Source organism: Polypterus senegalus, chromosome 17, assembly GCF_016835505.1.
Source record: "Polypterus senegalus isolate Bchr_013 chromosome 17, ASM1683550v1, whole genome shotgun sequence".
Lineage (NCBI taxonomy): Eukaryota > Metazoa > Chordata > Cladistia > Polypteriformes > Polypteridae > Polypterus > Polypterus senegalus.
This window is the reverse complement of record NC_053170.1, coordinates 27005701-27018760: the sequence shown is the minus strand read 5'-3', so window position 1 is coordinate 27018760 and position 13060 is coordinate 27005701. Positions and strand designations below refer to the sequence as shown.

The 13060-nt window shown below is 40.6% G+C and overlaps 1 protein-coding gene across 5 annotated transcripts in view; it reads left to right on the top strand.

Annotated features, from left to right (window-relative positions):
• The window catches only part of LOC120517927 (transcription factor HIVEP3), a 512318-nt gene that overhangs the window by 492205 nt on the left and 7053 nt on the right, over positions 1–13060 (top strand). The window lies entirely within an intron of this gene.

The window sequence follows — 13060 nt, the reverse complement described above, 5'->3', positions numbered from 1 at the left end:
GTCTTGATTCAGAGACATTTATAAATAAACTATGAATGAAGCTGTTACAATTCTTTTCTTTTGCACTGGCTGTTGCATTCATTAAGGAACAAAGCAAGAAAACACACCATAAGCAAACATAGCAAGCAGGCAGTAATTCATGGGTCTGCCTCATTTGGAGACTTTCAGTATGGCTTACTGTATTCTCTTTTTAGACCTTCTAATATTGTTGGCAGGGTTTGGGTCAGTTAGTGAGCATGGTGTTTGCTCTCATTTGAATCACTCTTTACATGCTCAGTTGCATAACAGACATCACTGGTGTCTATTATTTTGGCAGGCTATTGTTCACTATATGTGGCGGTGCTTCCTCTGGTGGTAACATCATGAAATTGTACAGAAATCTCTTTCTCCACAAAAGACAACTGCTTCCGTTTTCCTTAAGCATGCAGAACCCTCCTCCAGCTGTTTCACAACATTCCAGCACCTGTGATAAATGCGGTGGTGATGTCTTCAGGGTGCATTTCCAGTCAAGTCATTTCCAGCAGTGTCTGATATCATCAGCTCAGGCTACCAACCACTCCAGATCTGACCCTGTTTATTGTAAGTCCTATAGGACTAATATGGTATGCACAAATATGAGGTGGAGTCAGGCTAAAGTTTGAAAATGGGATTTATTAGAAAATGGATTGAACCTTAACAAAACTGCTCATGTCATTTCTCAATGTCATCTCCACCCTTCTCAATGCACTTGCGCCACCTGCCTGGAAGTGCCTGAATTCCAGCAGAATAAAAGGTTTTGTCTTGTCCTCGCCACCACTCGTGCACCCAAGTTCTTGTCGAACACTACATGCCGAGGGGTACTACAGTCACTAGTGCAAGTTACTGTGACCTGCTGGAGACCGATATGAAGCCTGCTATTCGATCCAAGAGGCGGGGACTGCTGTCTCAAGGACAAGACAATGCCCACCCGCCTGCCCACACACTGCTAAGAACACCAAGGCTTGTCTTTGAGAAACTGAAGTTTGAGGTATTACCACATCCTCCTTATCTGCCAGATTTGGCACCGTGTGATTTCCACCTTTTTGGACTGCTATAAACACATCTGGGTGGTCATCGATTCATGACAGATGAAGACGTGAAAAAAGCAGTGGACGAGTGGTGGCGAGGACGAGACAAAACCTTTTATTCTGCTGGAATCCTGGCACTGCCAGGCCGGTGGCGCAAGGGCATTGAGAAGGGTGGAGACTACATTAAGAAATGACATGAACAGTTTTGTTAAGATTTGTTCCATTTTCTGATAAATCCCATTTTCTGACTTTAGCTTGACTCCCCCTCGTAGTTATCATGGTTTTAAAGTGGTCACACCAAGTGGGAGACACTATCTTAAAGGAAGTAGCCTCCAAAAACGGTTTTGGGGATCCTGTCAACATGTTTTTATCATCTATGCAATGTGCAGGAGCAATCAAAAAAGGAAATAAAATGTTAGGTTATATCATAAAAACTGTTGAGGGACGTTATGCTTGGATGATGTTGCATCATTAGAACTCAAAGTCAAGGTACTTTATGCCCAAACATAATGCACTAGTGAGGCCACATATGGAGTAGTGTGTAAAATTGTGTCCATCATGCTTCAAAAAAGACATAGCAGTTCTTGAAACTATGCAGTGGAGAGCAACCAAGGTGGATCCCAGGGCTTAAGGACGTGTCGTACTGTGACAGACTTCGAGAATTAAACCTGTTTAGTCTCGAGCAGAAGAAGTCTTCAAAATCCTCAAAGGCATTGATATAGTAGATCCAGATGAATCTTCTCAGTCTGAGGGTGAAACACATCCTCGAGGACAACGGTGGAAATTCAGGAGAAGTGCATGTGGGATTGATGCCATGAAGAAGAGAGTTGTAGGAATCTGGAACAAACAACCAAGTCATGGATTTGAAGCAGAAACCTTGACAAGTTTGAAGAAGGATTTGGATGAGATATTGAGACAGCTTAGCTGGTAGCTAAATAAGCAAGCCTGATGTCCTGAAAGGTCTCCTCTCGTTTGTCAGATTTCTTATGGTCTTCTTTAAAGATGTTAGATAAAAAGGCAAAATACTAACGTTTAGCTCAGCCTCACTGACACCGACTGTCTTCTCATTCATTGCACAGTGAAATTTGTAAACTAAGTATCTCAGATATTTTAGTCCTCTTTACAGAAAGTCATCCTAATAACTGTGGACTTTTTGTTTTTTGTGTTATTTATTTCCTGTAAGAGAAATGTTTACTAGCTCTCTCATTTAGGAAGAAGCCACAATGATTTACTATTGGGCTGTTAATGTCTATGACTCCATCATGTTAACGATTTTTAAAGTAGCCCAACAAACTGAAGCAGAGAAGACAGAAAGAAAAAAATCAAATAGCAATTGCCAGCGTCCCTAATGAATTGGACACTCGTTCTTCTTTATTTTCTGCTGTCTACCACAACAAAACACTACCATCAATCCTGAAGAACATTCCATGGAGTTTATCCTACAGTTTATTCTCAATCGTTACTGATTTAGTCTTATTTGTTTTGCTTGCTGTTTAATGCGTATTACTATTTATTCAATTTATGGTCAATGTTTCCTCTACAAGTATGTTGCTGAGTTGGCTCTGGTTACTGTTCATTGACTATATAATAGAAGAAAGAAAAACAGATGTGTTTTTTCGTGTCGACAAACTGAACATTACATTTCATTTGTTACTTGAGGTAGATAAATGTGTCACGTTATTGAAGAATAACAGTGCTATGTGGGTCACAGAGGTTCACGAACAGTTGAGGATTCAATGAGCAACTGGGATGTACAACACAGTAGGCTGCTTTCCAAATATTTTTTACTGGAATATTAGCACATGTTATATGTGTCATGTCAGGGTCAGCTTGATGCAAGAATGATATTCTTCTCCAGACAACTCCATGATGTTGTTGTTGCAAATGAGTCCCACAGGTTCATAGTAATGATGCACTTCTGCTCAAAGCAGGTCCTCAGATAGGCAACCTACTGTAGACTGGATGTGACACAGAGCTTCAGGGTTACACAAAAACCTTAGCGCACTTGTGACTGACACAATGACAAATCACGAGTTACGGTCTGTCTGTAAACTCCCATATTGATGATAAATGTCCATAATGGCCAGCTTCCAAATGTAAGGTGTCCTGACTGTAAATCTATTCAAGCCACATGCAAATAAGAGATTAAACCACTCGTCTTGTTTGGATTATGCTATTTAATAAACAAAGTATACATCAGTCTTCAGTGGAGAATGCATAAGCGAAGAAAGCACTTTTCAAACTAATATGTATTATTAATAAAATGCTATCAGAATGCAAGTATGAAAATTGACTATGAAAATATTCGATACTCTAGGCACACAGGTGTCCAACTCTGGTCCTGGTGGGCCACAGTGGCTGCAAGTTTTCATTCTAATCATCTTCTTAATTAGTGAGCTGTTTTTGCTGCTGATTAACTTGATTTGCCTTTGTTTTAATTGACATGGCTCAGACCCCCTAGTTGTTTCTTTTTCCTTAATGAGCACCCAAACAATAATGAGACACAAAACAACCCGCCATGTGACAAGCTCACCTGAAAATAAAGAAAGGTGAAGGTGTCGGTCATGTTGGTCTGCTCAGGTCACCAGAACATCTTGATGGTGGTCTTAGAAAAAAAACAAAACCAACAGTGTGCTGTGGCAGAATGAGAGCAGCAACAAGTCATGGTATTCAATAACGGCTTTAATTAACAGCGAGAATTGGCTTCTCATTAAGAAACTGGTTGGAGTGAAATTGGCTGGAGTTTGACATTCCAGTTTAGCTGGTCATCTGTTGGCTCGTCTCACATCTCATTTCTGTTTGGGTGCCATTTAATGAAGAAACAAATCGATTCTGAGGATGGAATCCTTAAAAACAGGGCTATTAAAATGAACTGAAAAGGAGTTAATTAGTAGTCAAAACTGCACGCTGATTAGGAAAAGGGTTAGAATGAAAACCTGCAGCCACTGGAGTTGGACACCCCTACTCTAAAGCATAGGTTCTTAAACTTTTGGGTCACAGGTTGATGCTTTTGGGTCATACAGGGTTGTGACTCACCGTTGTATTAAATGGACAAGAGTTGCATACTGTTTGCAAACATCTCGTGATGGGTTGCCGTGGGTTGGTTAAGCACTTGACATTGCTCTATTATGACTGTTGGTTCCGATTCTCTCTCCGGCTGTGACTTTTGGCGATGATTCTCCAGGGTCTTGAAGACACTAAGAATGACATGATTGGGTCAGGAGAAAAAAAAAGTTTAATAAGAATGACATGATTGGGTCAGGAGAAAAAAAAAGTTTAAGAAACCCTGCTTTGAAGTACCACTCGTTGAAAATTTTCCATGCTTGTTGTTTTGATTCATACTGTATATGGAGGAGAAATCTCTTTGTTAATTATAGTTAACTCTTCAAATGAAACTTTGGTAACACTTTAGTTTAGACACTGCAAAATGTATCTATTACTCATATATCTGTTTAACAAGATCTTAACAAAGGCCTCTTTGGGTCTTCATGAGCCTTATAAAACAGCAGTAGATGGGCTATTCATGTCTGTGCCGTGTGGAGTATTGACATGATGATAAAATAACTTGTTAATATGAAGGTCTCACTGGTCTTATACTAAATATGTAATACCAAGAGAAATGTGTTTCAGTCAGACCACCTCAGACCACTCCAAAGAGAAGTTTTATTAGCAGCTCACATGGCTAATAAACACTTTACTGATGCTTTGTTAGTGTTATGAAGACACAATGAAGTGTTTATTAAGGTCTTGTTACATAAGAGTAATTGAGCGATAGGTGCATTTTTGCAATACTGAAACCTCTTAAAGAATTTATAAAACAATAATTCATTCATTAAGCAATTAAATGTTCTTATTACAAAAAGTTAATTTGTTGTTTGATCATGCGGACGTCCAGCACAAAGTTATGAACAACCAGAGGTTTCCCTGGGTGTATGAAGAACAAAGCAGAAACCAACCCTGGATGAGGCACCAGTCCATCACATCCAGACAATCTTTATGTAATTTAGCATCTTCTCTATAGTGAAAACCACCACAGGGTGTAGAGAGCTACAATACTGTTGTTTTTGTATCTAAAATCGCCGAACATGCAGGTCGCACAGTGTGTCGGAGGTAGTAACTGACCCAGCAATAGCAATCTGTGCAGCTAACCACTTGGAGGCTTACTGGACTGTTCATTTATTAATCCATGACTGGGCGCATGTTACATGGCATCTGTGGACAAGGTGCTTATACTCCAGAACACAACCCACACCTTGGGTCAGTGTACAGCTGCCAACGTACCTACCCTGTACATCTTCAGGAGGTGGTGGGAAACTAAAGCATCCATTGAAGTAAAAAGGACACAGGGCAAATATAAAAAGTCACCAGAGACAGCGACTAGGGCCGAGATTTGACTCCAGCCTCCTACGGCTTTGAGGCAACAGTTCAAATGTCTTTGCCAGTATGCTGCCCTAGTTGTATGATCTTTAATAGATACATGGAACTTATATTGCTTTTATATATATCACAATTTCATAATAAAAACATGCTTCTTTCTTTCTCTCTCTTGTGATGGCTCTCTATTCTGTAACAAAGCCAACACACACAGTCTTGTGCATTGTTGTTGGTTTTGGATGGTTCCCGGCTGGAGACTCTCCAGCCATCTGGCCTTTCTTCGTGCTGGTGTAATTTTTAGAATCACTCACACTAAAGCTTGTGCTTCTACTGAGAGCTGCTGGACACATGGAAATTCCTAAAAATGAAGATTTCTGACCATTTTAGCTGTTTGTCTTGTTTTTGTTCTTTTTGGTATATGCATTGCCATCTCCTTTTTATCTCAACAGCACAAATGACTATCAGAAAAATACTAGGAACGTTTTTGGTAGGTTGTCAGTGCAAAAGACCTCAATACATCCTTCTAATAGTTTGGATTTGTCTGTTGTGGCCCAGATTTAAAATAATTAGCATTTTTCAAATGAAACTTTATGTCCAGTATACAATAAACAGTTACTTTGTTGTTGTTCTTCTTCTTCTTTTCACACCTCTGTGTGGGGTTCATGTGCTTGATTATCTTTCTCCAAACAGCTCAGTTCTTCACTCCCTCACCCATCAGGCCCTTTTTACTTCGGATCTTCTTTTGTTTTATCCATCCACCTCTGCTTTGGCCTCCCCGGCTTTCTCTTCCCCTGTACTTCCATTGCCATCACTCTTTTGCCAGCACATTCTTTGTCTGTCCTCATCACATGTCCCTGCCATTTCAGCCTGCTTTCCTGTACTTTCTTAGGCGTCTCTCCCACTTTTGTTGCACCTCTGATTGTCTCATTTCTTATTCTGAACTTTTTGGTTAACTCCATCTCGACATCCTCATTTCTGTCACATCCAACTACTTCTCCTGCACTCCCTTTACTGTCCCACTTTTATTTTTCATAATCCTGTTGTTGTAACTAGATACGTTGTGTGGAATATAGCTTGGTTACAATTGTACAAATAACATCTCAAGGCAAACGTACAACATGATGACAGCAGCATTCTCCAATAACCCACAAACCAGGAATTTAACAAAAACTGTGCTAGGACAGTATTCATAAACGTGTGATTCTCTACTTGGGTTTTGGAAGGCCAACAGTAGTAAACCTGCCTTAGGTTCAAATATTTGGACACGATCCCGACAAAGCAGGACTCCTTCGGTACTGTGTCTCTTCGGAGAATCCTTGGGTACGGCTGGTTTGACTTTGTGTAAGATGACCTGTTGCTCATGGAGTCCCAAATGAGGCACATTACCTGCATTGTGAGGGAACGTCAGTTACGGCACTACGGCCATGTGGCACGATACCCCGAGAGTGATCTGGCTTACAGGATCCTCATTGTGGAGGACCCGAGTGGCTGGACCACCTGTAATACCTGACTGCGGTAGATTGATGGTCATTTTCATAGGGTGGGACTGGTCTGTGTGTCTGCCTTGGGGGTTGCCTACCAGGATACCAAACTGTTTTGTCATGTGGTGGGTATGGCAACGCACTGTACCAGTTCATGCTCCCTAACCCAACCTGACCTGACCGACAAAGCTGTACACATAAAGCAGTTTTCACATCTTTGAACCTAGCGCTCTAGAAATTAATGAACTTGCTTGATGTAAACAAGCTTAGATTTACTGTACAGTATATGATACCTGCCTAAATAAAGTAAGAAGATTGGTTTTCTAAACTAATTGTAGTTTAAAAGAGCATGGTACTCAAATACTCTCAGAGATAGATGACACTGTCCTCAATTGTGTCTGCATGGGCCACAAGGTCAGAGTTTCTAGCTGTTAAGGTGAATTAAAACTGAAACACCACACATTAGTTTCATATGTGACCGGGCCGTATTGTGTCCACTGAATATATTGTTCTTCAGGTATTCTTTACATCTAAAAATTGAGTTGGCAAATGTAACTGGTCATGTCCGCATACATCAGCAAAAATGACTCCCCCTCGGAACAAAATAATAGAATATTACAGACTCAACATTTTGACTGGTTTTTATCACGCACCTTTAAAAATTCAGTTCATTAATTGAGATGCTTCTGGTCGCTTCAGTATCATGTGAACGCTTAGGGCAGCAGCATTGAAGAACACTTGGCATATATAAAGGGTGTTATTTGTGGGCATCCCTGGACCCAAATCACACAAACACACCTATGTGGATATTCTTTTTATCAGTAAACGTGTTAAAGTTGATCCCCAACCATTCTACTTTCCTCCACCCTCAGGCCTTCAGATTGAAAATCTGCACTGCTTTTTAATGCTGATGATTTCAATTAAAATACAAAAGTGCATCCGTTTTCACATGTAAAAGACCAAGATACGGCCATCTGTTTTCTGAAATCATTTTTTATATAATCAGCAACATCAAGCATAAGGCAGAATCAGACTTAACTTTATTTGTCCCAAGGGGGGAATTTAGCCTTTTACAGAAGTTCGTTCAATCAATAAATACATTTTAAAAAAATGAAAAAACATCTTTCCCTCAAATACACACCAGAATTACCAAAATGAGAAAACACTTTTGACTTGGCAAAAGGTAACAAAAGTCGAGCTGCTCCAGTCTCAGCGAGGTGTTACAAAGGTGTGTTGACTTACAGCAGATATAATATGTGTGAGACACACCCGGACACCACAAGACTGAGGCCACATCTTTATAAAGCACACACATTTATTCACAAATAAAGCACACAGTGCTCCCAGCACCAATCACCCCTAATCCGGGCCTTTCTCTCAATGTCTGTGGGCCGCCTTTCCTCTCTCCACGGGAGCTTCGTCCTGCTTCCACTCCCGACTCTAGCTTTCTGTTTGTAGGGAGGCGGCCCCTATTATTTCCACCCAGATGTGCTCCAAGTGCCTGATGATGTCCTTCTGGCTGCACTTCCCGGGTGTGGTGGAAGTAAACGTTTCCCAGGCTCTCTGAGGCTCGGGGCTCCCCCTGGCGGTGGCCATGGGCCCTAATGGGCTTGAGCCTCCTTGCTCCTCTCCCGTGGTCCTCTCCAGATCCAGGGCGGTTGCCCCCTTGTGGCCTGGAGGACATATACGCCACCTCCCAGTCCTTGCAGGCGTCCCGGCTGGGTCTGTCTCTCAGCCTCCTGTGACATACAGTATGTCAGCTCACTGCAGGTCATACTAGCACACCCAGGGGCTAATGATGAGTTAATAGTTAAGCTAACTTCTACGTTTTTGGGATTTGTTTTTAAAAAATGTCCAGTACATTTGTTTTTCATTTAAATATAGTTGGTTACAAGATCTCCTTAAAGGTTAAAAAGGATCTGACCTGATCAATATTCATTTTGGCCTTTAGAATAACTTAAAGAGTTAGTAGGCCCCTACAATTTAATGTAAATATGTGCTGTATATACAGTATGTGTATTGGAGTTCCCAGTTAACCTAAAACACACATTGTTGGAATGTATAAAGAAAACCAGAGAAGAACTCACAGAAACACAGTGAGAACAGAAAAAAAAAACCCTCAGAAAGTGGGCAGAATAATAATAATGCACCACGTTATGCACATATATGTAGGTTCTTTATGTGTGAGTGTTTTATATATTATATATACAGTAGAACCTCTGGTCACGAACGTTTCCGAACACATACAAATCGGGTTATGATCAAAACGTTCGCCAAAATTTCGCATCTGTACACAACCACACACTCTGGTAGCGAACAAAAACACTGCTGGCCAGTTTCCCTTCTGGTTCGTACGCGCCAATGATTTCCCATTCTCTGTTTCCCATTTTCTTTTGTTCGCGTATACAGGGCCTAACAAAGATGACCCACGTGTTCAGTCTCTCCCTGTACATCGTTCTTTGTCAGACGTGCGTTCATTCACTGTGAACTCTTTGTGCTCTATTTCGTGTGCTTTTGCATCCATGGCCTTTAAGCAAGTGAAGAGTGGTAGTGTTCGTGAGAAGAAAGGTTCGAAGAAAATTGAAATCCAATTAAAGAAAGAAATCATTCAAAAGTATGAGGTTTTCTCAGTGTTATTCAATGTTTTTACATTTAGTTTACGATTACACCGTGCATTCTGGGGTAAAATGAACTATTTTTGTGTTTAAAAATCTTAAAAAAAATATTTACAGACAGTCCGTACAGTCTGGAATGGATTAATCGTATTTACATACAGTCTTATAGGGTAATTACGTTTGGGTCGCAACCAAATCGGGTCGCTGAGTTTAAGTCACGTCAGCTAAGAATAGAAGATAAGTCCACTGTGAGCAAATGCTGTCCAAAACTGGAAAAGTCAAGACTGGAAAGGTTTCACTTGGTCAAACACATTTTGATTTCTGCTGCAGCATTCAGATGATCGGGTAAGAATTTAACACAAATGGATTGTTGCAAAGCAAGATAGAACTCTTGTCTGAAGCCAGCTTGTATATCCCAGAAGGCTAGTGACTTTTAAATTCTGCATTTCATTGCTCAGGCAAATAAGAGTGATTGAGTATGTAGAGCAGAGTATCTTTATCATATTTTTATGCCTTATTGTAACTTTTCTTCCGCAATGGTGTAATTGCTTAGATGTCCCTGGACTGAACTGGGAATTCTGAAAACGTGGCGCAGATTGAAAACCCTGTCCTGCTCTTTTAAAGCTGAGGGCTCAGTCAGCTGCTGTCTTCGAGGGTTGTACGTGTTTTTACTTTTCTCTTCATCTGACACCATGGGATGCTGGAGGGCCCCATGATTTTATTGTATAACAAAACATTGTGTGGGTCACTAGGATCTGTGCCGAGTATGTTTGCTTTTCAGCAGCACATGCCAGAGAAGGAGCCATCAAAGCCTTTCTTATCCAGCATAGCATGTATGTGAGAAGAAATGAGAGCAGGGTGGCTTCTGCATACATTTTTAAAACGTAAGAAATGCAGAGAAGATTTAAAGCTCAGTGTTTTTGCTCTTGAACGTTCACTGAGTACGTTATAAATGAAGACAAGGTGCAACAATACGGAGTGAAGAAAGTGGAGGAAACAAAAACTGGGGAAAGAAGAATAGAAAGGATTAAAGATGCTTAAGGGCATCGGTTGTCTGAAAGAGACAAAGGCAAAGATTAGACAATTACTTGATCACCGCCTACTGGACAAAGTGGGAATTGGACTGAGAATGATTTTAACACCTCACTTAGTTACTTTTGTAGGAGCTTTTGAGTCTCATAATAATTGCCCAGATAAAGTCGCATGAGGTAAAATGTCAGAAAATTACCTTTATTAAATTAAAGTGTAAATTGCCTGGTTTACTTTAGTGGAGGTTGGCACAATGGCCTTGCGGCTCCAGAAGACTGTCCAGGCAAAACTGCACATCAGATCTCAGATCCCGATAGTCAGTGGAGACGTCTACAATGGATTCAGAAAGTATTCAGATCCCTTCACTTTCTGCACACTTGATTGTGTCGTAAATTGAGTTTTCAATTGATAAATATGTGTCTATCGATCTCCACTCAATAAACCCATAATGACAGAGTAAAGAAAGGTTTTCAGAGAGGTTTGCAAAGTTATTAAAAAAATCAAAAAACTGAACTCTCTCATTTCTATTAGTATTTAGAACCTTTTCTGTGATAAGGTGCCTCCTGTCTGCTTTAGTTCTCCTTGAGATGTTTCTAGAACTTGATTGGAGTCCATATGTGGATGTTCAGAAAGGCTCATACCTGCTTATGTAAGGTCTCATGATTCACACAGCATGTCAACAACAACATTTATTTATATACCACACTTTCATACAAGTGGTGTGACTCAAAGTGCTTTACAAGATGAAGAAAGAAAAAAGAAAAATTTAAAAATAAAATTAGGCAATACTAAGTAACAAAGAATAAAGTAAGGTCCGATGGCCAGGAGGACAGAAAAAAAAAACAATAAAAAAGTCCAGAGGGCTCAAAAAAAAAAATAAAACAAAATCTACAGAGGTTCTGAGGCCAATGAGACCACCCAGCCCCCACTGGTCAAGACTGCATGCAGAAGATATTTCCACAGAAATATGAATGGAAGTCAAAATTGTTGAAGACGTTAATGGACTTTGTAGAGACGGAGGTCAACAACTGGTGAAGATGTGATTTAATATGCACATAATTAAGCCATCTTTCTTCTTATTCAGTGCCGATTTTACAAGTGGATAGTGCTTGAAAAGGCTTCTCAGTAAAGTTGACTTGTACTCTTTGATATGAAGAATTGGGCTTTAACCAAGCATCCAACATTTGCTCTAAAGCTGCATACTAATGTGAATGTAACTATTATAGTAGCATAGGAAATATGACAAAGGAGAGGAGACCATTCAGTCCATCAGGCTTGCTTTGTTTATTTAGTGAGTAACAAAGCTGTCCCAATATCTCATCCAGGTTATCAAGGTTTCTGCTTCAGCTGCGTGACTTGGTAATTTGTTCCACATTCCGAAAACTCTTTGCATAAAGAAGTGTTTCCTGGCTTCAGTCCTAAATGCACTTCCCTTTCATTTCCACCGGTGTCATCAAGTATATAATTCACTCTTAAGGTGAAAGAATGTTGCTGGATCTACTTTATCAGTGCCTTTGAGGATTTTGAAGACCTGGATTAGGTCTCCACGCAGTCTCCTCTGCTTGAGACTCAATAGGGTTCATTCACGGAGTCTGTCACAGTAGGACATGTACTTAAGTCCTGGGATGAACCCTGATTGTTCTCCACTGTACAGCATCAAGTGCTGCTATGCCTATCTTCTAGCGAGATGACCAGAATTACACACAGTACCCCAGATGTGTTCTCTATATTTTGAATGTAATGTTCCTCAACAATTTTTACAATTTAATATAACATTTTATTTACCTTTTTAATAAATTCTGCACATTGCATAGACAATGAGAATGTTGTGTCAACGTAAACCCTTAAATCCTTTTCACAGGTTGCTTCCAGTAGGACGTTGATTTCCATTTTGTATTTATAAGTGATGTTCCTTTTGAGAGACTGTGAGAAGTCTGAGTGTCTGTACTTGTGAGTGTCCTAATAAACACCAAGATCCAGGCCTTTAATGACCACTTAGGCATTGTCATCAGCAGTGTGTCTGTCTGTGGAGAGAGTGTCGACCTTGTCAAGAGGTTTACTTACCTCGGCAGTGACATTCATGTCTCTGGTGACTCTTCCTATAAAGTCAGTAGATGGACTGAGAGAGCATTGAGGGGTCATGAGGTCGCTGGAAAGGGGTGTGTGGTGCTCCCAATATCTATTTAAAAGGATGAAGGTCCAAGTCTTTATTCCTGGTGCTTCCTGTTTAGCTATATGGTTGCGAGACATGGACGCTATCCAGTGACCTGAGATGAAGACTGGAGTCTTTCAGTACTGTGTTTTTTTGGAGAATCCTTGGGTACCGTTGGTTTGACTGTGTGTCGAACGAGTGGTTGTTCGTGGAGTTCCAAAAGAGGCACTATTAGGGAGCGTCAGTTACAGCATTATGGCCTTGTGGTGCGATTCCCCGAGGTTGATCCGGCCCTTGGGATATTCATTGTTAAGGACCCAAGTGGATGGACCAGTCCAAGGGGGCGCCCACATATCATCTGGC